This window comes from Oncorhynchus masou, chromosome 5 (assembly GCF_036934945.1).
Source record: "Oncorhynchus masou masou isolate Uvic2021 chromosome 5, UVic_Omas_1.1, whole genome shotgun sequence".
Classification (NCBI taxonomy): Eukaryota; Metazoa; Chordata; class Actinopteri; order Salmoniformes; family Salmonidae; genus Oncorhynchus; species Oncorhynchus masou.
Window position 1 is genome coordinate 83,055,799 of NC_088216.1, and position 27,985 is coordinate 83,083,783.

General features: G+C 48.5%; 1 protein-coding gene across 1 annotated transcript in view; it reads left to right on the plus strand.

Moving 5' to 3' along the window:
- The window catches only part of LOC135540387 (zinc finger protein GLI1-like), a 154,948-nt gene that overhangs the window by 19,649 nt on the left and 107,314 nt on the right, over window positions 1-27,985 (plus strand). The window lies entirely within an intron of this gene.

Consider the following 27,985-nt stretch of genomic DNA (forward strand, 5'->3'; position numbering starts at 1 on the left):
ACCTGACTACAGGAAGAAGAGTCTGTCCTCACCAGACCCACTTGGGCGGTTAACCTGACAACCTGACTACAGGAAGAAGAGTCTGTCCTCACCAGACCCACAACCTGACTACAGGAAGAAGAGTCTGTCCTCACCAGACCCACAACCTGACTACAGGAAGAAGGGTCTGTCCTCACCAGACCCACAACCTGACTACAGGAAGAAGGGTCTGTCCTCACCAGACCCAGTCCCACACCCTGACTACAGGAAGAAGAGTCTGTCCTCACCAGACCCAGTTCCACATCCTACAAAACGAGTAGCTGTTTGAGACAAAGTCATCCCATGATCGCACCCCACTTAAATCAGACTAAATCAGCACACAGGTTATCGTAAAGTAATCATAGATCATTTACAAAGTGTTTATAGAGTAATGTTCGAAGTGACACACATGACTAGATATGTTACGAGGTGTTTACAGAGCAATGTCGTCAGCAAAAGGACACACACACACACACACACACACACACACACACACACGTGACAACTAAAATGCCACGAGCACAGTCACCCCAAACAAGTCATAAATTGAGTTTTGGTCTGTTCAGACAACCAGTCCAGCAGTGTCGGAAGTAAGGTATTGTACAGACACGCGACTAAGTGCCAGTAGATGGGGACATCAATCCCCTGTGGGTTAGAGGTCACTGTGGAGAGCAGTCAGTATGAAGTAATGTCCACAAGCTTCCTACTGCTTACTACAACTGACTGTGGAGCGGCTCCACGAGGGGCCAAAAGGGGGCTTATAGTGCCCTTAGTTAAAACTTGTGCCCCTTCAGCTGTAGCGAAATGTGTATCCACTTGCGCTGTCAGCACAAGGAACAGAGTGCACTGCGGTGTGTGTAGGGGGACGAGGATAAACCACTTGGGCGGTTAGGTATGACTCCTTTTGGTTTCCATAGAAAGCGGGGGAAAGGCTTCTCATCAGTGGTAGGCAAAGTTTGCCAAGCAGAAAAAGCTGGGTGTTCTAACAGGAAGCATGCTATTGATAGTACCAAAGGATTGGCGAGGCACGCATCAAGCGAAGAGCATTTGAAATGCACTGGATTGTGGGAAGAAAAACAAGTTTGGGTATGGGTACTGAGGTGTCAACACTTGTTAATGGTGGGCAGCTGGCAAGAAATGGTATGTACAGTGCATTCGGAAAGTATTCAGACCCCTTGACTTTTTCCACATTTTGTTACGTTACAGCCTTGTGCTAAAAAATGAATGAAATTGTCCCCTCCCCCCTCATCAATATACACACAATACCCCATAATGGCAAAAAAAAAGAAATATCATAAGTAAATACATAAATACATAAGTATTCAGACCATTTGCTATGAGACTCAGTTGAGCTCAGGTTCATCCTGTTTCCATTGATCATCCTTGAGATATTTCCACAACTTGATTGGAGTCCACCTGTGGTAAATTCAATTGATTAGAACATAGTGGCCTTCATCATTGTTAAATGGGAAAAGTTTGGAACTACCAAGACCATTCCTAGAACTGTCCGCCCGGCCAAACTGAGCACTCTGGGGAGAAGGGCCTTTGGTTAGGAAGGTGTCCAAGCAACCTGTGTTCACTCTGACAGAGCTCCAGAGTTCCTCTGTCGAGATGGTTGTCCTTGTGGAAGGTTCTTCCATCTCTGCAGCACTCCACAAATCAGGCCTTTATGGTAGTGGCCAGGCGGAAGCCACTCCTCAGTAAAAGGCACATGACAGCCTGCTTGGAGTTTGCCAAAAGGAACCTAAAGTACTGAGACCATGAGAAACAAGATTATACGGTCTGATGAAACCAAGATTGAACTCTTTAGCCTGAATGACAAGCGTCCCGTCTGGAGGAAACCTGGCACCATCCCTACGGTGAAGCATGGTGGTGGCAGCATCATGCTGTGGGGATGTTTTTCAGCGGCAGGGACTGGGAGACTAGACAGGATCGAGGGAAAGATGAATGGAGCAAAGTACAGAGAGATCCTTGATGAAAACCTGCTCCAGAGAACTCAGGACCTCAGTCTGGGGCGACGGTTCACCTTCCAACTGGACAACAACCCTAAGCACACAGCCTAGACAACTCAGTGTCGCTTCGGGACAAGTCTCTGAATGTCTTTGAGTGACCCTGCGGCGCTCCCCGTCCAAATTGAAAGCACTTGAGAGGATCTACAAGGAAGAATTGGGGAAACTCCCCAAATGCATGTATGCCAAGCTTATAGCTTTATACCAAGAAGACTTTGGCTGCAATCGCTGCCAAAGGTGCTTCAACAAAGTACTAAGTAAAGGGTCTGAATACTTATGGAAATGTGATATTTCAGTTTTTTTTATATAGAATTTATTTCTAAAGATTTCTAAAAACCTGTTTTTGCTTTGTCATTGAGGGTTATTGTGATGTCATTATGGGGTATTGTGATGTCATTGAGGGTTATTGTGTGTAGATTGATGAGGAAATAAAACAATTTAACCTATTTTAGAGTAAGGCTGTAAAGTAACAAACTGTGTTGAAAGGGAAGGGGTCTGAATATGTTTCCGAATGCTCTGCACATGCGAGGACTCAATTTCCTTTTTGAGAAACGTGTTCAGTCAGCACAGAAGAACTAAGCTGCACCTGAGGAAAGCGCAACTAATCCCACTGGTATTTGAGGGGGATTTTACAAGAAGATTTTCGAGGAGAATAGAATGATTGATTACTCATTTGAACATGGATGTTTATTGTCATTTAGTGTGATTCAAACTACACTGTACAAAAATATGAATGCAACATGTAAAGTGTTGGTCCCATGGTTCATAAACTGAAGTAAAATATCCCAGAAATGTTCCATATGCACAAAAAGCTTATTTCTCTCAAATGTTTTGCATCCCTTTTAGTGAGCATTTCTCCTTTGCTCAGGTAATCCATCCACCTGTGGCATATCAAGTACCTGATTAAAAAGCATCATTACATATCATTATACAGGTGCACCTAGTGATTGGGACAATAAAAGGCCACTCTAAACCACACTATGCCACATGTGTGTCAAGTTTTGAGTGAGTGTGTAATTGGCATGCTGACTGCAGGAATGTCCACCAGAACTGTTGCCAGAGAATGTTATAATTTCTCTACCATAAGCAACCTCCAACATCGTTTTGGCAGTATGTCCAACGGTCTTACAACCTCAGACCACGTGTAACCACGCCAACCCAGGGCCACCACATCCGGGTTCTTCACCTGCAGCATCGTCTAAGACCAGCCTCCCGGACAGCTGATGAAACTGTGGGTTTGCACAACCGAAGAATTTCTGCACAAGCTGTCAGAAACCGTCTCAGGGAAGCTCATCAAGATCCTCGTCGTCCTCACCAGGGACTTGACCTGACTGCAGTTCGGCATCGTAACCGACTTCAGTGAGCAAATGCTCACCTGAGATGCTCACAGGCACGCTGGAGAAGTGTGCTCTTCACGGATGAATCCCGGAACCTACTGTACCGGGCATATGGCAGACAGTGTGTATGAAGTCATGTTGGATGAGCAGTTTGCTGATGTCAACATTGTGAACTGAGTGCACAATGGTGGCGGTGGGGTTATAGAAAGGGGCAGGCATAAGCTACGGACAACGAACACAATTGCATTTTATCAATGACAATTTGAATGCACAGATGCCTTGATGAGATCTTGAGGCCCATTGTCTTGCCATTCATAACCTCATGTTTCAGCATGATAATACACAGCCCCATGTCGCAAGGATCTGTAAACAATTCCTGGAAGCTGTAAATGTCCCTGTTCTTCCATGGCCTGCATACTCTCCAGACAAGTCACCCATTGAGCATGTTTGGGATGCTCTGGATTAACGGGAACGACAGCATGTTCCAGTTCCCGCCAATATTCAGCAACTTCACACAGCCATTGAAGAGGAGTGGGACAACATACCACAGGCCACAGGCTGCATCTGACTGCAGTAGGCTGTAGGCTGCATCTCACTGTAGTAGACTGTAGTCTGCGTCTCACTGTAGTAGACTGTAGTCTGCGTCTCACTGTAGTAGACTGTAGTCAGCATCTCACTGTATCACTGTAGTATCTCACTGGCTGTAGACTGTCTCACTGCTGGCTGCATCTCACTGTAGTAGGCTGTAGGCTGCATCTCACTCTAGTAGGCTGCATCTCACTGCAGTAGGCTGTAGACTGTATCTCACTGTCGTCTGGCTGCATCTCACTGTAGTAGACTTTAATCTGTAGACTGTATCTCACTGTAGTAGACTGTGGGCTGCATCTCACTGTAGTAGACTGTAGTCTGCATCTCACTGTAGTAGACTGTAGACTGCATCTCACTGTAGTAGACTGTGGGCTGCATCTCACTGTAGTAGGCTGTAGACTGCATCTCACTGCAGTAGGCTGTCTCAGACTGTAGACTGTAGGCTGTATCTCACTGTAGTAGACTGTAGGCTGCATCTCACTGTAGTAGACTGTATCTCACTAGTAGACTGTGGGCTGCATCTCACTGTAGTAGGCTGTAGGCTGTATCTCACTGTAGTAGACTGTAGGTCTGCATCTCACTCACTGTAGTAGACTGTAGGCTGCATCTCACTGTAGTAGGCTGTAGGCTGCATCTCACTAGACTGTGGGCTATCTCACTGCAGTAGGCTGTAGACTGTATCTCACTGGCTGCATCTCACTGCAGTAGTGTAGACTGTAGGCTGTATCTCACTGTAGTAGACTGTATGCTGCATCTCACTGTAGTAGGCTGTAGACTGCATCTCACTGTAGTAGGCTGTAGTCTGCATCTCACTGTAGTAGACTGTAGTCAGCATCTCACTGTAGTAGACTGTACTCTGCATCTCACTGTAGTAGGCTGTAGACTGCATCTCACTGCAGTAGACTGTGGGCTGTATCTCACTGTAGTAGACTGTAGGCTGCATCTCACTGCAGTAGGTAGACTGCATCTCACTGTAGTAGGCTGTAGGCTGCATCTCACTCTAGTAGGCTGTATGCTGTATATCACTGCAGTAGGCTGTAGACTGTATCTCACTGTCGTAGACTGTAGACTGCATCTCACTGTAGTAGACTGTAGGCTGCATCTGTGTAGTAGACTGTAGTAGACTGTGGGCTGCATCTCACTGTAGACTGTGTATCTCACTGTAGTAGACTGTGGCTGCATCTCACTGTAGTAGACTGCATCTCACTGTAGGCTGTAGACTGTATCTCACTGTAGTAGACTGTACTCTGGCTGTATCTCACTGTAGTAGACTGTGGGCTGCATCTCACTGTAGTAGACTGTAGGCTGTATCTCACTGTAGTAGACTGTGGGCTACATCTCACTGTAGTAGACTGTAGGCTGTATCTCACTGTAGTAGACTGTGGGCTGCATCTCACTGTAGTAGACTGTGGGCTGCATCTCACTGTAGTAGACTGCATCTCATCTCACTGTAGGCTGTAGGCTGTATCTCACTGTAGTAGACTGTAGGCTGCATCTCACTGTAGTAGGCTGTGCATCTCACTGCAGTAGCTGTAGTAGGCTGTAGACTGCATCTCATCTCACTGTAGTAGGCTGTATCTCACTGTAGTAGGCTGTAGACTGCATCTCACTGCAGTAGGCTGTAGACTGTATCTCACTGTAGTAGACTGTAGGCTGCATCTGACTGTAGTAGACTGTAATCTCTCACTGTAGTAGGCTGTAGGCTGCATCTCACTGCAGTAGGCTCACTGTAGTAGACTGTCACTGTAGGCTGCATCTCACTGTAGTCTGTACTGTAGTCAGACTGTAGACTGCATCTCACTGTAGGCTGTAGACTGTACTGGTAGTAGACTGTAGGCTGTATCTCTCACTGTACTGTAGTGTATCTCAGGCTGTAGGGCTGCATCTCACTGTAGTAGGCTGTAGACTGCATCTCACTGTAGTAGACTAGGCTGCATCTCACTGTTGGCAGACTGCATCTCACTAGTAGACTAGGCTGTAGGCTGCATCTCAATGTAGTAGACTGTGGGCTACATCTCACTGTAGTAGACTGTAGGCTGTATCTCACTGTAGTAGACTGTGGGCTGCATCTCACTGTAGTAGACTGTAGATCTGTAGGCTGTATCTGACTGTAGTAGGCTGTAGGCTGCATCTCACTGTAGTAGCTGCATCTCACTGCAGTAGGCTGTATCTCACTGCTGTCTCACTGTAGTAGGCTGTAGACTGCATCTCACTGCAGTAGGCTGTAGTCATCTCACTGTAGTAGGCTGTAGACTGTATCTCACTGTAGTAGGCTGTAGGCTGCATCTCACTGTAGTAGACTGTAGGCTGCATCTCACTGTAGTAGGCTGTAGACTGCATCTCACTGTAGTAGAGACTGTATCTCACTGTAGTAGACTGTAGGCTGCTCACTGTAGTAGACTGCATCTCACTGTAGTAGACTGTAGTAGTAGCTGTAGGCTGCATCTCACTGTAGTAGGCTGTAGACTGACTGCATCTCACTGCTCAGTAGGCTGTAGGCTGCATCTCACTGTAGTAGGCTGTAGACTGCATCTCACTGCAGTAGGCTGTAGGCTGCATCTCACTGTAGTAGACTGTAGTCTGCATCTCACTGTAGTAGACTGTAGTACTGCATCTCACTGTAGTAGACTGTAGATCTCACTGCATCTCACTGTAGTAGACTGTAGGCTGCATCTCACTGTAGGCTGTAGGCTGTATCTCACTGTATCTGCATCTGTAGTAGACTGTAGGCTGCATCTCACTGTAGTAGGCTGTGCATCTCACTGTAGACTGTAGGCTCACTGTAGTAGACTGTATCTCACTGCAGTAGGCTGTAGACTGTATCTCACTGTAGTAGACTGTAGGCTGTCTCACTGCAGTAGGCTGCATCTCACTGTAGACTGTGTATCTCACTGGCTGTAGAGCTGTATCTCACTGTAGGCTAGACTGTAGTAGGCTGTAGGCTGCATCTCACTGTAGTAGACTGTAGTATCTCACTGAGTGTAGGTATCTCACTGTAGTAGGCTGCATCTCACTGTCTCAGTAGACTGTGGGCTGTATCTCATCTCACTCTCACTGTAGTAGACTGTAGGCTGTATCTCACTGTAGTAGACTGTGGGCTGCATCTCACTGTAGTAGACTGTAGACTGTAGGCTGTATCTCACTGTAGTAGACTGTGGTAGTAGACTGCATCTCACTGTAGTCACTGCAGTAGTAGACTGCATCTCACTGTAGTAGACTGTGGGCTGCATCTCACTGCAGTAGGCTGTAGACTGCATCTCACTGTAGTAGACTGTAGGCTGTATCTCACTGTAGTAGACTGTAGACTGTAGGCTGTAGGCTGCATCTCACTGCAGTAGGCTGTAGTACTGTAGGCTATAGGCTGCATCTGCGCTCACTGTAGTAGACATCTCACTGTAGGCTGTATCTCACTGCAGTAGACTGTAGACTGTATCTCTGTAGGCTGCATCTCACTGTAGTAGGCTGTAGTAGACTGTAGGCTGCATCTCACTGTAGTAGACTGTTATCTCTCCATCTGTAGTAGGCTGTAGGCTGCATCTCACTGCAGTAGGCTCACTGTAGACTGCATCTCACTGCAGTAGACTGTAGGCTGTATCTCACTGCAGTAGACTGTAGTAGCTGTATCTCACTGCAGTAGACTGTAGGCTGTGCATCTCACTGTAGTAGGCTGTAGGCTGCATCTCACTGTAGTAGGCTGTATCTCACTGCAGTAGAGACTGTAGGCTGTATCTCACTGTAGTAGACTGTAGGCTGCATCTCACTGTAGGCTAGGCTGTCTCACTGTAGGCTGTGTGTATCTCACTGTAGTAGGCTGTAGGCTGTATCTCACTGCAGTAGACTGTAGGCTGTAGGCTGCTGTAGGCTGCATCTCACTGCAGTAGGCTGTATCTCACTGTATCTGCACTGTAGTAGACTGTAGTCTCCATCTCACTGTAGTAGACTGTCTCACTGTAGTAGGCTGTAGGCTGTATCTCACTGTAGTAGGCTGTAGTCTCACATCTCACTGTAGTAGGCTGTAGGCTGTATCTCACTGCAGTAGGCTATGTATCTCACTGCAGTAGGCTGTATCTCACTGCAGTAGGCTGTATCTCACTGCAGTAGGCTGTAGGCTGTATCTCACTGCAGTAGGCTGAGTAGGCTGTAGGCTGCATCTCACTGTAGTAGGCTGTGGTCACTGCAGTATGAAATCACTGAGAGAGAATCCTCACTGTAGGTAGGCTGTATCTCTCACTGCAGTAGAGTAGAATCCACTGTAGTATTCTCCATCTCACTGGTAGACTGTAGTCTCCATCTCACTGAATCTCACTGTAGTAGGCTGTAGGCTGTATCTCACTGCAGTAGGCTGTATCTCACTGGTAGGCTGTAGAATCTCACTGTAGTAGGCTGTAGGCTGTATCTCACTGTAGTAGACTGTATACTGTATCAGTAGACTGTAGACTAGTAGACTGTATACTGTATCTCACTGTAGTAGACTGTAGACTGGTGTAGGCTGAAGTAGACTGTAGGCTGCATCTCACTGTAGTAGACTGTAGGCTGTATCTCACTGCAGTGGTGTACTGTAGTAGGCTGTAGAGAGTAGACTGTATCTCATCTGGTAATGAAACAGAGAGAATCCCACTGTGGTAGGCTGAAACAGAGTAGACTGAGACTGCATCTCACTGTAGTCGACTGTAGGCTGAATCCCAGTGGTACTGAAACTCCATCTCACTGTAGAGAGAATCTCAGTGGTAATGAAACTGTATCTCAGAGAGATCTCACTGTAATGTAGGCTGTATCCAGTGGTACTGAAACAGAGAGAGAATCTCCAGTGGTACTGAAACTGAGAGAATCAAGTGGTAATGAAACAGGCTGCATCTCACTGTAGATGCTGTAGATCTGTTTTAAATCTCACTGCAGTAGTGTAGGCTGTATCTCAGCTGTAGGCTGTATCAAATGTATGTAGGCATGGGCTGCATCTCACTGGGTGGGCTGCAGGCAGCACTGGGGCTGAGGCGTAGAGAGAGGCTGTAGGCTCATCTCACTGTAGTAGGCTGGGGCTGTATCTCACTGCAGTAGAGGAGGCTGTATCTCACTGCAGGGTAGACTGTGCATCTCACTGTAGAGGCTGAGGCTGGAGCAGGGGAAGAGAGAGAGACTGTAGTACTGGGTAGGTAGAGGCTGGAGCAGGGAAGAGGGAGAGGCTGGAGCAGGGGAAGAGGGCTGAGAGAGAGAGGGAGAGGCTGGAGCAGGCTAAGAGAGAGCTGAGAGAGAGGCTGGAGCAGGGGAAGAGAAAGAGAGAGAGGCTGGAGCAGGGGAAGAGAAATAGAGAGAGAGGCTGGAGCAGGGGAGAGAGTAGTAGGCTGTAGAGAGTCTCACTGTAGTAGACTGGAGAGAGAGAGAGGCTGGAGCAGGGGAAGAGAGAGAGAGAGAGATCTCACTGCTGGAGCAGGGAAAGAGAGAAAGAGAGAGAGAGGCTGGAGCAGGGGAGAGAGAGTAGAGAGGCTGGAGCAGGGGAAGAGAGAGAGAGAGAGAGGCTGGAGCAGGGGAGAGGCTGTAGAGCTGGAGCAGGGGAAGAGAGAAAGAGAGAGGGATGTAGAGAGGCTGGAGCAGGGAAAGAGAGAGAGAGAGAGGCTGGAGACAGGGAAAGAGAGAGAGAGGAGAGGCTGGAGCAGGGAAAGAGAGAGGAGAGAGGCTGGAGCAGGGGAAGAGAGAGGGAAAGAGAGAGGGAGAGGCTGGAGCAGGGGTAGAGAGAGAGAGGAGGGGGAGAGGCTGGAGCAGGGGAAGAGAGGCTGTAGAGGGAGAGGCTGGAGCAGGGAAGAGAGGAGAGAGGCTGGAGCAGGGGAAGAGAGAGAGAGAGAGAGGCTGGAGCAGGGAAGAGAGAGGAAGAGAGAGGGATCTCTCACTGAGAGAGGGAGAGGCTGGAGCAGGGAAGAGAGAGAGAGAGAGGGAGAGGCTGGAGCAGGGGAAGAGAGAGAGAGAGAGAGAGAGGCTGGTGCATAGGAAGAGAGGGGGGAGAGGCTGGAGCAGGGAAAGAGAGAGAGAGGGAGAGGCTGTAGCAGGGGAAGAGAGAGGGAGAGGCTGGAGCAGGGGAAGAGAGAGGAGAGAGGCTGGAGCAGGGGAAGAGAGAGAGAGGGGAGGGGGAGAGGCTGGAGCAGGGGAAGAGAGAGAGGGAGAGGCTGGAGCAGAGAGAGAAGGAGAGGCTGGAGCATGGGAAGAGAGAAAGAGAGAGAGGCTGGCTGGAGCAGGAAGAGAGAGAGGGGAGAGGCTGGAGCAGAGAGAGAGAGAGGAGGCTGGAGCAGGGGTAAGAGAGAGAGAGAGGGGGAGAGGCTGGAGCAGGGGAAGAGAGAGAGAGGGGGAGAGGCTGGAGCAGGGGAAGAGAGAAAGAGAGAGAGGCTGGTGCATAGGAAGAGAGAGAGGGAGAGGCTGGAGCAGAGAGAGAGGGAGAGGCTGGAAAATGGGAAGAGGGAGAGGGGGAGAGGCTGGAGCAGGGGAAGAGAGAGAGGGAGAGGCTGGAGCAGAGAGAGAGGGAGAGGCTGGAGCAGGGGAAGAGAGAAAGAGAAAGCGGGAGAGGCTGGAGCAGGGGAGAGAGAGAGAGGGGGAGAGGCTGGAGCAGGGGAAGAGAGAGGCTGGTGCATTGGAAGAGAGAGAAGGATAGGCTAGAGCAAGGGAAAAGAGAGAGAGAGAGAGAGACTGGAGCAGGGGAAGAGAGAGACTGGAGCAGGGGAAGAGAGAGACTGGAGCAGGGGAAGAGAGAGACTGGAGCAGGGTAAGAGAGAGACTGGAGCAGGGTAAGAGAGAGACTGGAGCAGGGGAAGAGAGAGAGAGAGGGATAGGCTAGAGCAAGGGAAGAGAGAAAGAGCGAGAGAAGATGAGAGAAAGTGTGGAGAGAGAGGACGAGAGAAAGTGAAAAGAGCGAGAGAGAGAGAGAGCGAGAGAGAGAGAGCGAGAGAGGACGTGAGAAAGTGTGGAGAGAGAGAGAGAGAGAGAGAGCTGTGCGAGAGAGAGAGGACGAGAGAAAGTGTGCGAGAGAAGGGACGAGAGAAAGTGTGAAAGAGAGAGCGAGAGAGGGGACGAGGAGAGAGAGAGGACGAGGAGAGAGAGAGAGACGAGCGAGAGAGAGACGAGACGAGAGAGAGGACGAGCGAGAGAGGACGCAGCGAGAGAGAGGACGAGCAGCGAGAGAGAGAGACGAGCGAGCGAGAGAGAGGACGGAGCAGCGAGAGAGGACGAGCAGCGAAGAGAGGACGGAGCAGCGAGAGAGGACGAGCGAGCGGCGAGGACGCAGCGAGAGAGAGAGGACGAGCGAGAGAGAGACAGAACGAGCGAGAGAGACAGAACGAGCGAGAGAGAGACAGAACGAGCGAGAGAGGACGAGCGAGAGACAGAGAGAGAGAAAGAGAGAGAGCGCTAAATAGCATTCTAGTTTGCTCCGTTTTTTTGTGTTAATTCTTTCCAATGTGTCAAGTATTTATCTTTTAGTTTTCTCATGATTTGGTTGGGTGTAATTGTGCTGCTGTCCTCTTGCTCTGTGGGGTGTGTTTGTGTTGGTGAACAGAGCCCCAGGACCAGCTTGCTTAGGGGACTCTTCTCCAGGTTCATCTCTCTGTAGCTGATTGTTTTGTTATGGAAGGTTTGGGAATCGCTTCCTTTTAGGTGGTTGTAAAGGGCAATGTGCTCTGACTGATTCAAGTATTTTTAGCCAGATCCTAATTGGTATGTTGACATTTATGTTTCTTTTGATGGCATAGAAGGCCCTTCTTGCCTTGTCTATCAGATCGTTCACAACTTTGTGGACGTTACCTGTGGCGCTGATGTTTAGGCCAAGGTATGGATATATTTTTGTGTGCTCTAGGGCAACAGTGTCTAAATGGAATTTGTATTTGTGGTCCTGGCGACTGGACCTTTTTTGGAACACCATTATTTTGGTCTTACTGAGATTTACTGTCAGGGCCCAGGTCTGACAGAATCTGTGCAGAAGATCTATGTGCTGCTGTGGGCCCTCCTTGGTTGGTAACAGAAGCACCAGATCATCAGCAAACAGTAGACATTTGACTTCGGATTCTAGTAGGGTGAGGCCGGGTGCTGCAGACTTTTTTAGTGCCCGCGCCAATTCGTTGATATATATGTTGAAGAGGGTGGGGCTTAAGCTGCATCCCTGTCTAACCCCACGACCCTGTGTTAAGAAATTTGTGTTTTTTGCCAATTTTAACAGCACACTTGTTGTTTGTGTACATGGATTTTATAATGTCGTATGTTTTACCCCCAACACCACTTTCCATCAGTTTATATAGCAGACCCTCATGCCAAATTGAGTTGAAGGCTTTTTTGAAATCAACAAAGCATGAGAAGACTTTGCCTTTGTTTTGTTTTGTTTGGTTGTCAATTAGGGTGTGCAGGGTGAATATATGGTCTGTTGTACGGTAATTTGGTAAAAAGCCAATTTGACATTTGCTCAGTACATTGTTTTCATTGAGGAAGTGTACATTGTCTGCTGTTAATGATAATGCAGAGGGGTTTCCCAAGGTTACTGTTGACGCATATTCCACGGTAGTTATTGGGGTCAAATTTGTCTCCATTTTTGTGGATTGGGGTGATCAGTCCTTGGTTCCAAATATTGGGGAAGATGCCAGAGCTAAGGATGATGTTAAAGAGTTTTAGTATAGCCAATTGGAATTTGTCGTCTGTATATTTGATCATTTCATTGAGGATATCATCAACACCACAGGCCTTTTTAGGTTGGAGGGTTTTTATTTTGTCCTGTAACTCATTCAATGTAATTGGAGAATCCAGTGGGTTCTGGTAGTCTTTAATAGTTGATTCTAAGATCTGTATTTGATCATGTATATGTTTTTGCTCTTTATTCTTTGTTATAGAGCCAAAAAGATTGGAGAAGTGGTTTACCCATACATCTCCATTTTGGATAGATAATTCTTTGTGTTGTTGTTTGTTTAGTGTTTTCCAATTTTCCCAGAAGTGGTTAGAGTCTATTGATTCTTCAATTACATTGAGCTGATTACTGACATGCTGTTCCTTCTTTTTCCGTAGTGTATTTCTGTAGTGTTTTAGTGATTCGCCATAGTGAAGGCGTAGACTCAGGTTTTCCGGGTCTCTATGTTTTTGGTTGGACAGGTTTCTCAATTTCTTTCTTAGATTTTTGCATTCTTCATCAAACCATTTGTCATTGTTGTTAATTTTCTTCGGTTTTCTATTTGAGATTTTTAGATTTGATAGGGAAGCTGAGAGGTCAAATATCTCTCTCTCTCTCTCTGTGTGTGTGTATGTCTATATCTCTCTCTGTGTGTATGTCTATATCTATATGAGAAGGGGATACCAACTGAAATGGGTCTGCAGTAAAACGGCTCTACTGTTTTAAGCACTGCAATGAATTGGCTGAAAAACTGTGTACTACAACCATTTCCTTTCAATAATAGAATCCTTGTGCAAACCATCTATTTTAGTTTGAATTCGAGTAACCTGAGTCTGCATTCTCTTCCATTGAAGGACTATGTTTCAGGTTCTCTGTTTGCTCTCTGTACACCAACCTATGGTTCTGGAGATCGTTTTCCTTGCCCTGTGTTTTTAGTATTGGCCAGCATGAATTGAATAAGCTCTCCTAGTAATGAATGGCTACAATGATGCAATGGAGGCATTGGAGGAGGGGTCTGGGAGGTCTTTACTCTAGTCTTCAATGAATACCAGATGTCTCCCTGCCCGGCCCAGGTCTGGTATCTCTACAGTTCAGTTGTTCTCCAACACTTACAGTGGGGTCACCCTGTATACCAAGACTGTGTCCCAGATAACACCGTATTCCCTACGTAGTGCACTACTTTTGACCAGAACGTTGCCGAAGCCCAGTCCCCCAGCAGTCCCCCAGAGCCCTACGTTAGTAAATGATAACTTAATGGTTATAATACCCCCATGTTGAATGACCTCACAGAGAGGCAGACAGACAGGCTGAGCTGTACTGGGACAGTTCTGGGACAGTTCTGGGACAGTTCTGGGACTGGTCTGGGACAGGTCTGGGACAGTTCTGGGACAGTTCTGGGACAGTTCTGGGACAGGTCTGGGACAGGTCTGGGACAGTTCTGGGACAGGTCTGGGACAGGTCTGGGACAGGAGGGTAAATATGTGCCTGGCGGCAGCGCTGCTTTTTCTGCGGGGTCGACTGTTGTTGAACAAAAGCCTTTAACAAGTATTGAAGTTCGAAAAATGAAAACGTCTGTCTCTCCCGTTTTCAACACTTCGAAAGGCACTTGTGTCTAAAGTGTATGCTGTGGTGGAACCAACATCTTCACTTTAGATTATTTGTTCATTCAGCTGAGCCAGCTAATTCACACAGTACACGGTGTCACAGTAGCCTGTGGTTCTAGTGTAGCGCCTTACTGAAGGGCATGAAAAGGGGAAACCCCCACCTACGTCTAACTGTAGTTTCTCATGGTATTTGTGGTTTGTTGACCAAAGGTAATCCATTAATAATGGAGTAAACTTTTTACAAAATTCCAATGAAAATACCTCAGTGCAGACGTTCTTTAATGATGTCTCCCTCACTAACTAAAGGGGCATCTAAACAGGGTTGTAAACTGGGTGGTTCCAGCCCCGAATGCTGATTGGCTGTCTCCCTCACTAACTAAAGGGGCATCTAAAGAGGGTTGTAAACTGGGTGGTTCCAGCCCCGAATGCTGATTGGCTGTCTGCTGTAGTATGACAAAACATGTATTTTTACTGTTCTAATTACCTTGGTAACCAGTTTATAACAGCAACAAGGCCCCTCAGGGTTTGTGGTATATGGCCAATATACCATGGCTAGGGGCTGTATCCAGGAACTCTGTGTTGCGTTGTGCATAAGAACAGCCCTTAGCCGTGGTATATTGGCTATATACCACAACCCCTCGGGCCTTATTGGTTAAATATAGAACTGCAGACTCTATGTGAATGTTAAGGCCTAGTCAACCGTGTTGCAATAACCGGAAGACACATCTTTGGCGAAGCACATGACTGCATGCCTCACACCAACATCAATAACATGACTGCATGCCTCACACCATCATCAATAACATGACTGCATGCCTCACACCATCATCAATAACATGACTGCATGCCTCACACCATCATCAATAGCATGACTGCATGCCTCACACCATCATCAATAACATGACTGCATGCATCACACCAACATCAATAACCAAATGCCTCTTTAGTAAACAACAAAGTCGTCTTTAGTAAACAACAAAGTCGTCTTTAGTAACAACAAGTGCCTCTTTAGTAAACAACAGAGTCTTCAGTAAACAACAAATGAGTCTTCAGTAAACAACAAATGCCTCTTCAGTAAACAACAAATGAGTCTTCAGTAAACAACAAATGAGTCTTCAGTAAACAACAAATGCCTCTTCAGTAAACAACAAATGCCTCTTCAGTAACTAGCAGAAACATAGATAATGAAAAGAGACAGGGTAGACAGTGAGTCTGGCCTTTTGGGGACTAAAAAGTCCTGGTGAGCTCACACCAAGATCCAGGGTTGTGGTTTGATGGAGCCAGGTGTGTTGGGGTGTGAAGAGCTTTAACACAAACGATTGGCTTGAGACAGCTACTGTGAGGGAGCTACTGTTTGTGTGTTACTGCAGCAAGACCTTTTCCCAGGTCTACAATCATCAACCATCACTTGTTCATTTGTGACTTCCAGTAATAAGATCTTGTTGACGCTATGTAACTTGTCGCAATTCAATTTCAATTCGGGACGTAAAATGAAATTCCAATTTTCCCTCATTGAAAATAAATGGGGGGAAATTGCAATCTGAGTTTCCTTCCTTAAATATCTGAAGTGAAATGGAATTGAACCCATTTTTTGGTTTCTTAAGACCGTGTAATGATGATGCGACTGTCAAAAATGGCACCCTATTCCCTATCTAGGGCAATACTTTTGACGAGGGACACATCCATTAGGGACACAGACAACGTGACTGTCCTGCTGTCCTGCCTTCTGCAGCTGTTGTTGTTACAGCCTCCCTCCCAACCTGTCATCCATTCCTCCTCCTTATCTCCCCTCCTGGTGCCCCCCCCCCCCCCACCTTCCTCTACCTCTTCACGGGGACGGAAGGAGTGCACCCGCCGTTGGAGGAGTGGGGAAGCGTGGGAGAACGGAAAAGGGGAAAGAAAAGGAGGGGAGAAGAGGAAAATATCCCAGTTATTGTGTGAGACTTTTGAGGATCAGTTAGTGTGTGTGAGAGAGAGTTGATGGTGTGTGTGTGAGAGAGAGGCTGTGAGAGTGTGTTACGGCCCTTTGATGTGGTTTCTCTCTCTCTCTCTCTCTCTGTCTCTCTCTCTCTGTCTCTCTCTCTCTGTCTCTCTCTCTGTGTCTCTCTCTGTCTCTCTCTCTCTCTGTCTGTGTGTGTGTCGGCTCGTTGTGGAACATGCAAATGTTTTCACTTGAGGAATACTTTATCAAACATCTTAGTTAGATGTAAAACTGTGCGACTAAGATCTCCTCTGCGAAAACATAAAAATGTATGACAGATTTCTTGAGTTATCTTAGATTAATTCGGACTATTTTACCGCGTCTCAAAATGGACCAACAGCACTGAGGGGCGATTTTTGTTCTTCTTGTTTTTCAAGCAAATGTCTTTTAGGGGAAAATACGAGCACACTTGTTTGGTTCACCAAGTTCGGCTAAGCGCCACCCGAACCGAAGAGTGCGGATGGCTTTACCCTGCTTAGTACTCACCCTGCTTATAGTACCCACCCTGCTTATAGTACTCACCCTGCTTAGTACTCACCCTGCTTAGTACTCACCCTGCTTATAGTACCCACCCTGCTTATAGTACTCACCCTGCTTAGTACTCACCCTGCTTAGTACTCAACCTGCTTATAGTACTCACCCTGCTTATAGTACTCACCCTGCTTATAGTACTCACCCTGCTTATAGTACTCACCCTGCTTATAGTACTCACCCTGCTTATAGTACTCACCCTGCTTAGTACTCACCCTGTACTCACCCTGCTTATACTCAACCTGTATAGTACTCACCCTGCTTATGTACTCACCCTGCTTATAGTACTCACCCTGCTTATAGTACTCATATAGTACTCACCCTGCTTATAGTACTCACCCTGCTTATAGTACTCACCCTGCTTATAGTACTCACCCTGCTTATAGTACTCACCCTGCTTATAGTACTCACCCTAGTACTCACCCTATAGTACTCACCCTGCTTATAGTACTCACCCTGCTTATAGTATCACCCTGTACTCACCCTGCTTATAGTACTCACCCTGCTTATGGTACTCACCCTGCTTATGGTACTCACCCTGCTTATAGTACTCACCCTGCTTATAGTACTCACCCTGCTTATAGTACTCACACTGCTTATAATACTCACCCTGCTTAGTACTCACCCTGCTTATAGTACTCACCCTGCTTATAGTACTCACCCTGCTTATAGTACTCACCCTGCTTATAGTACTCACCCTGCTTAGTACTCACCCTGCTTATAGTACTCACCCTGCTTATAGTACTCACCCTGCTTATAGTACTCACCCTGCTTATAGTACTCACCCTGCTTATAGTACTCACCCTGCTTATAGTACTCACCCTGCTTATAGTACTCACCCTGCTTATAGTACTCACCCTGCTTATAGTACTCACCCTGCTTATAGTACTCACCCTGCTTATAGTACTGCTTATAGTACTCACCCTCACCCTGCTTATAGTACTCACCCTGCTTATAGTACTCACACTGCTTATAATACTCACCCTGCTTAGTACTCACCCTGCAGTACTCACCTGCTTATAGTACTCACCCTGCTTATAGTACTCACCCTGCTTATAGTACTCACCCTGCTTATAGTACTCACCCTGCTTATAGTACTCACCCTGCTTAGTACTCACCCTGCTTATAGTACTCACCCTGCTTATAGTACTCACCCTGCTTAGTACTCAACCTGCTTAGTACTCAACCTGCTTAGTACTCACCCTGCTTAGTACTCACCCTGCTTATAGTACTCACCCTGCTTATAGTACTCACCCTGCTTATAGTACTCACCCTGCTTATAGTACTCACCCTGCTTATAGTACTCACCCTGCTTAGTACTCACCCTGCTTATAGTACTCACCCTGCTTATAGTACTCACCCTGCTTATAGTACTCACCCTGCCAGGCTCAGTAATGACAGGCTCAATACGACAGGCTCAATACGACATTGTCTCAGAGTATGAGTGCTGATCTAGGATCTGTCCATATAATCGTATTCATTATAACTTAAACAACTTAACTGATCCTAGATCGGCACTCCTACGCTGGGAGGCTTTGTGGATACAGGCTCTGTTCTATCCAGCTCTGCTCCAATATGTTCTCTTCTCATAGGCAAGTCCCTCTGCTCATTCTCTCTGCCTGTCTGGTGTTCGTAGAGCAATTATCTTCTCAGAGCCGCAGTTTGTACCTACGCTGCTTGTAGAATAGTATATTCAGGATGTTTTGACAGAGGAGTTCACTCTGAGAGAGTTATAAAGATGTTTCTATCTGTGTTGTATCTTGAGTCTATTGTGGTTCTAGGCTCTGCCTGAGTTGGTGGAGGTGTGTGAGTCAGGGGTTGCATGCGGATTCCCCTCAGACCTGGCCAAACACTTGAGGTAATACCTGAGACCCTCAGGGGTGGCAGGGTAGCCTAGTGTTTAGAGCGTTGGCCTAGTAACCGGAAGGTTGCGAGTTCAAACCCCCGAACTGACAAGGTACAAATCTGTCGTTCTGCCCCTGAACAGGCAGTTAACCCACTGTTCCCAGGCCGTCATTGAAAATAAGAATTTGTTCTTAACTGACTTACCTGGTTAAATAAAGGTGAAATAAAAATGTACGGTCCGCCAGGTAACAGGCCCATATTGACATTCCATCTTAGAATCTCAGACACTTCCTTCCTTGTCCACATGAGGGAAGCTCTGTCACTTAGTTACCCAACAGACATGAGAAGACAGGGATGCAGTTACTGCACTTCCTGAATTGACTAAATAGAAAACTGAACTGACCCCAACCTTGATCCACATGGGGTAACAAGTGCTCTATGGCTGATGACAGTACGCTTGCTGGGACAGGAACTAAGAGACTGTGGAATGGGGCCCCAGGTTTTCAGTTGTCTTGTTTTGTCCACTTTCAGCTGCCTGGGATGGACAGTTGCTCCTCTCTGGCACATTTATTGACTATTTGTTGACCTTATTAGGTGACTTTTCCTTTCCACCAGGCCCTGACGTAGTGACAGACAGTCAGTCACCTGCTTTCCACCAGGCCCTGCTTTCAGTCACCTGCTTTCCACCAGGCCCTAATGTAGTGACAGACAGTCACCTGACCAGGCCCTAATGTAGTGACAGTCAGTCACCTGCTTTCCACCAGGCCCTAGTGACAGTCAGTCACCTGCTTTCCACCAGGCCCTAATGTAGTGACAGACAGTCACCTGCTTTCCACCAGGCCCTAATGTAGTGACAGACAGTCACCTGCTTTCCACCAGGCCCTGTAGTGACAGACAGTTTCCACCAGGCCCTAATGTAGTGACAGACAGTCACCTGTGGCCCTAATGTAGTGACAGACAGTCAGTCACCTGCTTTCCACCAGGCCCTAATGTAGTGACAGACAGTCACCTGCTTTCCACCAGGCCCTAATGTAGTGACAGACAGTCAGTCAGACAGTCAGTGCTTTCCACCAGGCCCTAATGTAGTGACAGACAGTCAGTCACCTGCTTTCCACCAGGCCCTAATGTAGTGACAGACAGTCAGTCACCTGCTTTCCACCAGGCCCTAACGTAGTGACAGACAGTCAGTCACCTGCTTTCCACCAGGCCCTAGGCCAGTCAGTCAATGTAGTGACAGACACCAGGCCCTAATGTAGTGACAGACAGTCAGTCACCTGCTTTCCACCAGGCCCTAACGTAGTGACAGTCAGTCACCTGCTTTCCACCAGGCCCTAATGTAGTGACAGACAGTCAGTCACCTGCTTTCCACCCCTAGGCCCAGTCACCTCCTTTCCACCAGGCCCTAACGTGACAGACAGTCAGTCACCTGCTTTCCACCAGGCCCTAACGTAGTGACAGACAGTCAGTCACCTGCTTTCCACCAGGCCCTAATGTAGTGACAGTCAGTCACCTGCTTTCCACCAGGCCCTAACGTAGTGACAGACAGTCACCTGCTTTCCACCAGGCCCTAATGTAGTGACAGACAGTCAGTCACCTGCTTTCCACCAGGCCCTAACGTAGTGACAGACAGTCAGTCACCTGCTTTCCACCAGGCCCTAACGTAGTGACAGTCAGTCACCTGCTTTCCACCAGGCCCTAACGTAGTGACAGACAGTCAGTCACCTGCTTTCCACCAGGCCCTAATGTAGTGACAGACAGTCAGTCACCTGCTTTCCACCAGGCCCTAATGTAGTGACAGACAGTCAGTCACCTGCTTTCCACCAGGCCCTAACGTAGTGACAGACAGTCAGTCACCTGCTTTCCACCAGGCCCTAACGTAGTGACAGACAGTCAGTCACCTGCTTTCCAGGCCAGGCAGACAGTCAGTCACCTGCTTTCCACCAGGCCCTAACGACAGACAGTCACCTGCTTTCCACCAGGCCCTAACGTAGTGACAGACAGTCAGTCACTGCTTTCCACCAGACAGTCAGCCCTAATAATGTAGTGACAGACAGTCAGTCACCTGCTTTCCACCAGGCCCTAATGTAGTGACAGACAGTCAGTCACCTGCTTTCCACCAGGCCCTAATGTAGTGACAGACAGTCAGTCACCTGCTTTCCACCAGGCCCTAATGTAGTGACAGACAGTCAGTCACCTGCTTTCCACCAGGCCCTAATGTAGTGACAGACAGTCAGTCACCTGCTTTCCACCAGGCCCTAATGTAGTGACAGTCAGTCACCTCCTTTCCACCAGGCCCTAATGTAGTGACAGACAGTCAGTCACCTGCTTTCCACCAGGCCCTAACGTAGTGACAGACAGTCAGTCACCTGCTTTCCACCAGGCCCTAATGTAGTGACAGACAGTCAGTCACCTGCTTTCCACCAGGCCCTAATGTAGTGACAGACAGTCAGTCACCTGCTTTCCACCAGGCCCTAAGTGACAGACAGTCACACCTGCTTTCCACCAGGCCCTAATGTAGTGACAGACAGTCCTGCTTTCCACCAGGCCCTAATAGTGACAGACAGTCAGTCACCTGCTTTCCACCAGGCCCAATGTAGTGACAGACAGTCAGTCACCTGCTTTCCACCAGGCCCTAATGTAGTGACAGACAGTCAGTTAGTGACCAGTCCGCTTTCCACCAGGCCCTAACGTAGTGACAGACAGTCAGTCACCTGCTTTCCACCAGGCCCTAACGTAGTGACAGACAGTCAGTCACCTTTAGTGACAGACAGTTTTTCCACCAGGCCCTAATGTAGTGACAGACAGTCACACCTGCTTTCCACCAGGCCCTAATGTAGTGACAGACAGTCAGTCACCTGCTTTCCACCAGGCCCTAATGTAGTGACAGACAGTCAGTCACCTGCTTTCCACCAGGCCCTAATGTAGTGACAGACAGTCAGTCACCTGCTTTCCACCAGGCCCTAACGTAGTGACAGACCTGCTTTCCACCAGTCAGTCACCTGCTTTCCACCAGGCCCTAATGTAGTGACAGACAGTCAGTCACCTGCTTTCCACCAGGCCCTAATGTAGTGACAGACAGTCACCTGCTTTCCACCAGGCCCTAACTGTGACAGACAGTCACCTTTTCCACCAGGCCCTTGTAGTGACAGTCAGTCACCTTTTCCACCAGGCCCTAATGTAGTGACAGACAGTCAGTCACCTGCTTTCCACCAGGCCCTAACGTAGTGACAGACAGTCACCTGCTTTCCACCAGGCCCTAATGTAGTGCTCACCTGCTTTCCACCAGGCCCTAATGTAGTGACAGTCAGTCACCTGCTTTCCACCAGGCCCTAACGTAGTGACAGACAGTCAGTCACCTCCTTTCCACCAGGCCCTAATGTAGTGACAGTCAGTCACCTGCTTTCCACCAGGCCCTAACGTAGTGACAGACAGTCAGTCACCTCCTTTCCACCAGGCCCTGGGTAGTGACAGTCAGTCACCTCCTTTCCACCAGGCCCTAAGTAGTGACAGACAGTCACCTGCTTTCCACCAGGCCCTAATGTAGTGACAGGAAGTCACCTGCTTTCCACCAGGCCCTAACGTAGTGACAGTCAGTCACCTGCTTTCCACCAGGCCCTAATGTAGTGACAGACAGTCAGTCACCTGCTTTCCACCAGGCCCTAATGTAGTGACAGACAGTGTTTCCACCAGGCCCTAATGTAAGTGACAGACAGTCAGTCACCTGCTTTCCACCAGGCCCTAATGTAGTGACAGTTGTCACCTGCTTTCCACCAGGCCCTAATGTAGTGACAGACAGTCACCTGCTTTCCACCAGGCCCTAATGTAGTGACAGACAGTCACCTGCTTTCCACCAGGCCCTAATGTAGTGACAGACAGTCACCTGCTTTCCACCAGGCCCTAACGTAGTGACAGTGTCACCTGGAGGCCCTAATGTAGTGACAGACAGTCAGTCACCTGCTTTCCACCAGGCCCTAATGTAGTGACAGACAGTCAGTCACCTGCTTTCCACCAGGCCCTAATGTAGTGACAGTCAGTCACCTGCTTTCCACCAGGCCCTGATGTAGTGACAGACAGTCAGTCACCTGCTTTCCACCAGGCCCTAACGTAGTGACAGACAGTCACCTCCTTTCCACCAGTAACAGACAGTGTGAGTGACAGTGACAGTTGCTTTCCACCAGGCCCTAATGTAGTGACAGACAGTCACCTGGGATTCCACCAGGCCCTAATGTAGTGACAGACAGTCAGTGTTTCCACCAGGCCCTGTTAGTGACAGTCAGTCACCTGCTTTCCACCAGGCCCTAATGTAGTGACAGACAGTTGGGCCCCTCCTAACGTAGGACAGACAGACAGTCACCTGCTTTCCACCAGGCCCTAACGTAGTGACAGACAGTCAGTCACCTGCTTTCCACCAGGCCCTAACGTGTGACAGACAGGTCACCTGCTTTCCACCAGGCCCTAATGTTGACAGTGTCAGTCACCTGCTTGTTGGGGCCCTAATGTAGTGACAGACAGTCAGTCACCTGCTTTCCACCAGGCCCTAATGTAGTGACAGACAGTCAGTCACCTGCTTTCCACCAGGCCCTAAGTAGTGACAGACAGGGGCCCTATAGGGGTCACCTGACCAGGCCCTAAGTGTGGACAGTCAGTCACCTGTTTCCACCAGGCCCTGTGTTGACGTGTCACCTGCTTTCCAGGGGGATAGGCCCTGAAAGTAGTGACAGACAGTCAGTCACCTGCTTTCCACCAGGCCCTAACGTAGTGACAGTGTCACCTGGGGCCCTAAGGACAGACAGTCAGGGGCCCTATAGTGACAGACAGTCACCTGCTTTCCACCAGGCCCTAATGTAGTGACAGACAGTCAGTCACCTGCTTTCCACCAGGCCCTGTGTAGTGACAGACAGTCAGTCACCTGCTTTCCACCAGGCCCTAATGTAGTGACAGACAGTCACCTGCTTTCCAAGGCCCCAATGTAGTGACAGACAGTCAGTCACCTGCTTTCCACCAGGCCCTAACGTAGTGACAGGTGTCACCTGCTTTCCACCAGGCCCTAAGTGTGACAGACAGTCAGTCACCTGGCCCTTGTGTCAGTCACCTGCTTTCCACCAGGCCCTAATGTAGTGACAGACAGTCAGTCACCTGGGGCCCTAAGGTGACAGGGGGATAGGGGTCACCTGCTTTCCACCAGGCCCTAATGTAGTGACAGACAGTCAGTCACCTGCTTTCCACCAGGCCCTGTGTAGTGACAGTGTCAGTCACCTGCTGGCCCTTGTAGTGACAGACAGGTCACCTGCTTTCCACCAGGCCCTAATGTAGTGACAGGTCACCTGCTTTCCACCAGGCCCTAATGTAAGTGTCACCTGGAGGTCATGTTTCCACCAGTGTGTTGCTTTCCACCAGGCCCTGTTGACAGACAGTCACCTGCTTTCCACCAGGCCCTAATGTTGGGTCAGTCACCTCCTTTCCACCAGGGTCAGTCACAGAGGGGTGAGCTCAGGACCAGGCCCTAATGGGTTGACAGACAGTGTTACCTGCTTTCCACCAGGCCCTTGTGGGACAGGAAGTCACCTGCTTTCCACAGGGTGACAGGAAGTCACCTGTTTCCACCAGAGCCCTGTTGTGACAGTGGCGTGTTGGGTGTGACAGGGACCTGCTTCCAGGGGGATAGGGGTGAGGAAGTGGGAGGATGTTGTGTGTTGTGTTGTGTGTTTCCAGTGTTGCGTGTTGTTGGGGTTGAAGGGACAGAGGGATAGGGGTGAGGAAGTGGAGGTTGTGTGTTGCGTGTTGCGTGGGTGTTGCGTGTTGGGGAAGACACAGGGGGATAGGGGTGAGGAAGTGGGAGGATGTTGTGTGTTGTGTGTTGTGTGTTGCGTGTTGCGTGTTGCGTGTTGGTTGGGACAGACAATAGGGGTGAGGAAGTGGGAGGATGTTTTGTGTTGTGTGTTGCGTGTTGATGTTTTGTGTTGCGTGTTGCGTGTTGTGTGTTGGGGAAGGGACAGAGGGATAGGGTGAGGAGGATGTTGGTGTTGGTGTTGCGTTGTTGTGTTGTGTGTGTGTTGGGGAAGGGACAGGGGGATAGGGGTGAGGAAGTGGGAGGATGTGTGTTGTGTGTTGTGTGGCGTGGTGAGGAAGTTGGGAGGATGTTGTGTGTTGCGGGACAGAGGGATAGGGGTGAGGAAGTGGGAGGATGTTGTGTGTTGCGTGGTGGTTGGGGAAGGGACAGGGGGATAGGGGTGAGGAAGTGGGAGGATGTTGTGTGTTGCGTGGGTGTTGGGGAAGGGACAGGGGGATAGGGGTGAGGAAGTGGGAGGATGTTGTGTGTTGCGTGTTGCGTTGTTGGGGAAGGGACAGGGGGATTGAGGAAGTGGGAGGATGTTGTGTGTTGCGTGGGTGTTGGGGAAGGGACAGGGGTGAGGAAGTGGGAGGATGTTGTGTGTTGTGGGTGTTGGGGGACAGGGGGATAGGGGTGAGGAAGTGGGAGGATGTTGTGTGTTGCGTGGGTGTTGTTGGGAAGGGACAGGGGGAAGTGGGAGGATGTTGTGTGTTGTGGGTGTTGGGGGAAGGGACAGGGAAGGATGTTGTGTGTTGCGTGGTGGTTGGGGAAGCTTTAGGGGTGAGGAAGTGGGAGGATGTTGTGTGTTGGGGAAGGGACAGAGGGATAGGGGTGAGGAAGTGGGAGGATGTTGTGTGTTTGCGTGTGGTTGGGGAAGGGACAGGGGGATGTGTGTGTGGTGTTGTGTGTTGCGTGGGTGTTGGGGAAGGGACAGGGGATAGGGGTGAGGAAGTGGGAGGATGTTGTGTGTTGCGTGGGTGTTGGGGAAGGGACAGGGGGATAGGGTGAGGAAGTGGGAGGATGTTGTGTGTTGTGTGTTGCGTGGGTGTTGGGGAAGGGACAGGGGGATAGGGGTGAGGAAGTGGGAGGATGTTTGTTCATGGGTGTTGGGGAAGGGACAGGGGTGAGGAAGTGGGAGGATGTTGTGTGTTGTGTGTTGTGGGGTTATAGGGGAAGGGACAGGGTTAGGAAGTGGGAGGATGTTGTGTGACTTACATGGGTGTTATAGGGACAGGGAGAGAGTCAGCCAAGGCCATGTTAGGTACCGTAATAAGTGTGTTGGACTCTACATGGGGTTATAGGGATCCTCAGGGAGAGAGCTCAGCCAAGGCCAATGTTAGGTACCGTAGTGTATTGGACTCTACATGGGGTTAAAGGGTCAGGGAGAGAGCTCAGCCAAGGCCAATGTTAGGTACCTTAGTGTGTTGGACTCTACATGGGGTTATAGGGTCAGGGAGAGAGCTCAGCCAAGGCCAATGTTAGGTACCGTAGTGTATTGGACTCTACATGGGGTTATAGGGTCAGGGAGAGAGCTCAGCCAAGGCTAGGTCATCGATAGGTACTGTGGTGTATTGGACTCTACATGGGGTTATAGGGTCAGGGAGAGAGCTCAGCCAAGGCTAGGTCATCGTTAGGTACCGTAGTGTATTGGACTCTACATGGGGTTAAAGGGTCAGTGAGAGAGCTCAGCCAAGGCTAGGTCATCGATAGGTACTGTAGTGTATTGGACTCTACATGGGGTTATAGGGTCAGGGAGAGAGCTCAGCCAAGGCTAGGTCATCGTTAGGTACCGTAGTGTATTGGACTCTACATGGGGTTATAGGGTCAGGGAGAGAGCTCAGCCAAGGCTAGGTCATCGTTAGGTACCGTAGTGTGTTGGACTCTACATGGGGTTATAGGGTCAGGGAGAGAGCTCAGCCAAGACTAGGTCATCGTTAGGTACCGTAGTGTATTGGACTCTACATGGGGTTATAGGGTCAGGGAGAGAGCTCAGCCAAGGCTAGGTCATCGTTAGGTACCGTAGTGTATTGGACTCTACATGGGGTTATAGGGTCAGGGAGAGAGCTCAGCCAAGGCTAGGTCATCGTTAGGTACCGTAGTGTATTGGACTCTACATGGGGTTATAGGGTCAGGGAGAGAGCTCAGCCAAGGCTAGGTCATCGTTAGGTACCGTAGTGTATTGGACTCTACATGGGGTTATAGGGTCAGGGAGAGAGCTCAGCCAAGGCCAATGTTAGGTACCGTAGTGTATTGGACTCTACATGGGGTCATAGGGTCAGGGAGAGAGCTCAGCCAAGGCCAATGTTAGGTACCGTAGTGTATTGGACTCTACATGGGGTCATAGGGTCAGGGAGAGAGCTCAGCCAAGGCCAATGTTAGGTACCGTAGTGTATTGGACTCTACATGGGGTTATAGGGTCAGGGAGAGAGCTCAGCCAAGGCCAATGTTAGGTACCGTAGTGTATTGGACTCTACATGGGGTTATAGGGTCAGGGAGAGAGCTCAGCCAAGGAGCTCCATACCTCTCTCTCCTGTGTGTCCTGCACCAGCCTCCCGTTCTGTCTTCTCTGTGTTCTGTAAGCCTGGGGGAAAAGAGAATGAGTTGAGCCACACGTGTCGTAGCTTGTCAGAGGTGTGTGTGCGCGTGCGTGCGTCTGCGTGCGTGCGTGTGTGCGTGCGTGCGTGTTTGTGTGTGTGCGTGCGTGTGTGTGTGTGTCTGTGTGTGTGTGGTAAACATAGGTGTGTTTTCTTACATGGGTGGGGGGAGTCTGTCTGTCTACAAAATGAAGATTGGAATTAATTTGCAAACGGACACGGAGCTCTGAATCAACTGTTTCAGGTTTCTTAAACACAAGGTTTTGTTTGTGAGTTTTATTCGTCAGACAGCGTGGTCTCAGCAAACTGTTAAGAACCAGTCAAACATTTACTGTCTCTGGTTACAATGGAAAATAAACAGGGAATGGCAGCTTGGCTACAGTCTAGAGGAGATGCCTTATTTAATACAACCTATTCTCTCCTCAAATGATCCTTCCGTTCAATGAAGACTGAAGCCTCGGTGGTCTCTTAAGATAGATCATCAGTTACAAGGAATGATCTAGAAGAAAATCTGTAGCAACTGTATATACCAGCAAATACAGTATTAGATAGTAGATACATTATACTGTATATACCAGCAAATACAGTATTAGATAGTAGATACATTATACTGTATATACCACAAATACAGTACTAGATAGTAGATACATTATACTGTATATACCACAAATACAGTACTAGATAGTAGATACATTATACTGTATATACCAGCAAATACAGTACTAGATAGTAGATACATTATACTGTATATACCAGTAAATACAGTACTAGATAGTAGACACATTATACTGTATATACCAGCAAATACAGTACTAGATAGTAGACACATTATACTGTATATACCAGCAAATACAGTATTAGATAGTAGATACATTATACTGTATATACCAGCAAATACAGTACTAGATAGTAGATACATTATACTGTATATAGCACAAATACAATACTAGATAGTAGATACATTATACTGTATATACCACAAATACAGTACTAGATAGTAGATACATTATACTGTATATACC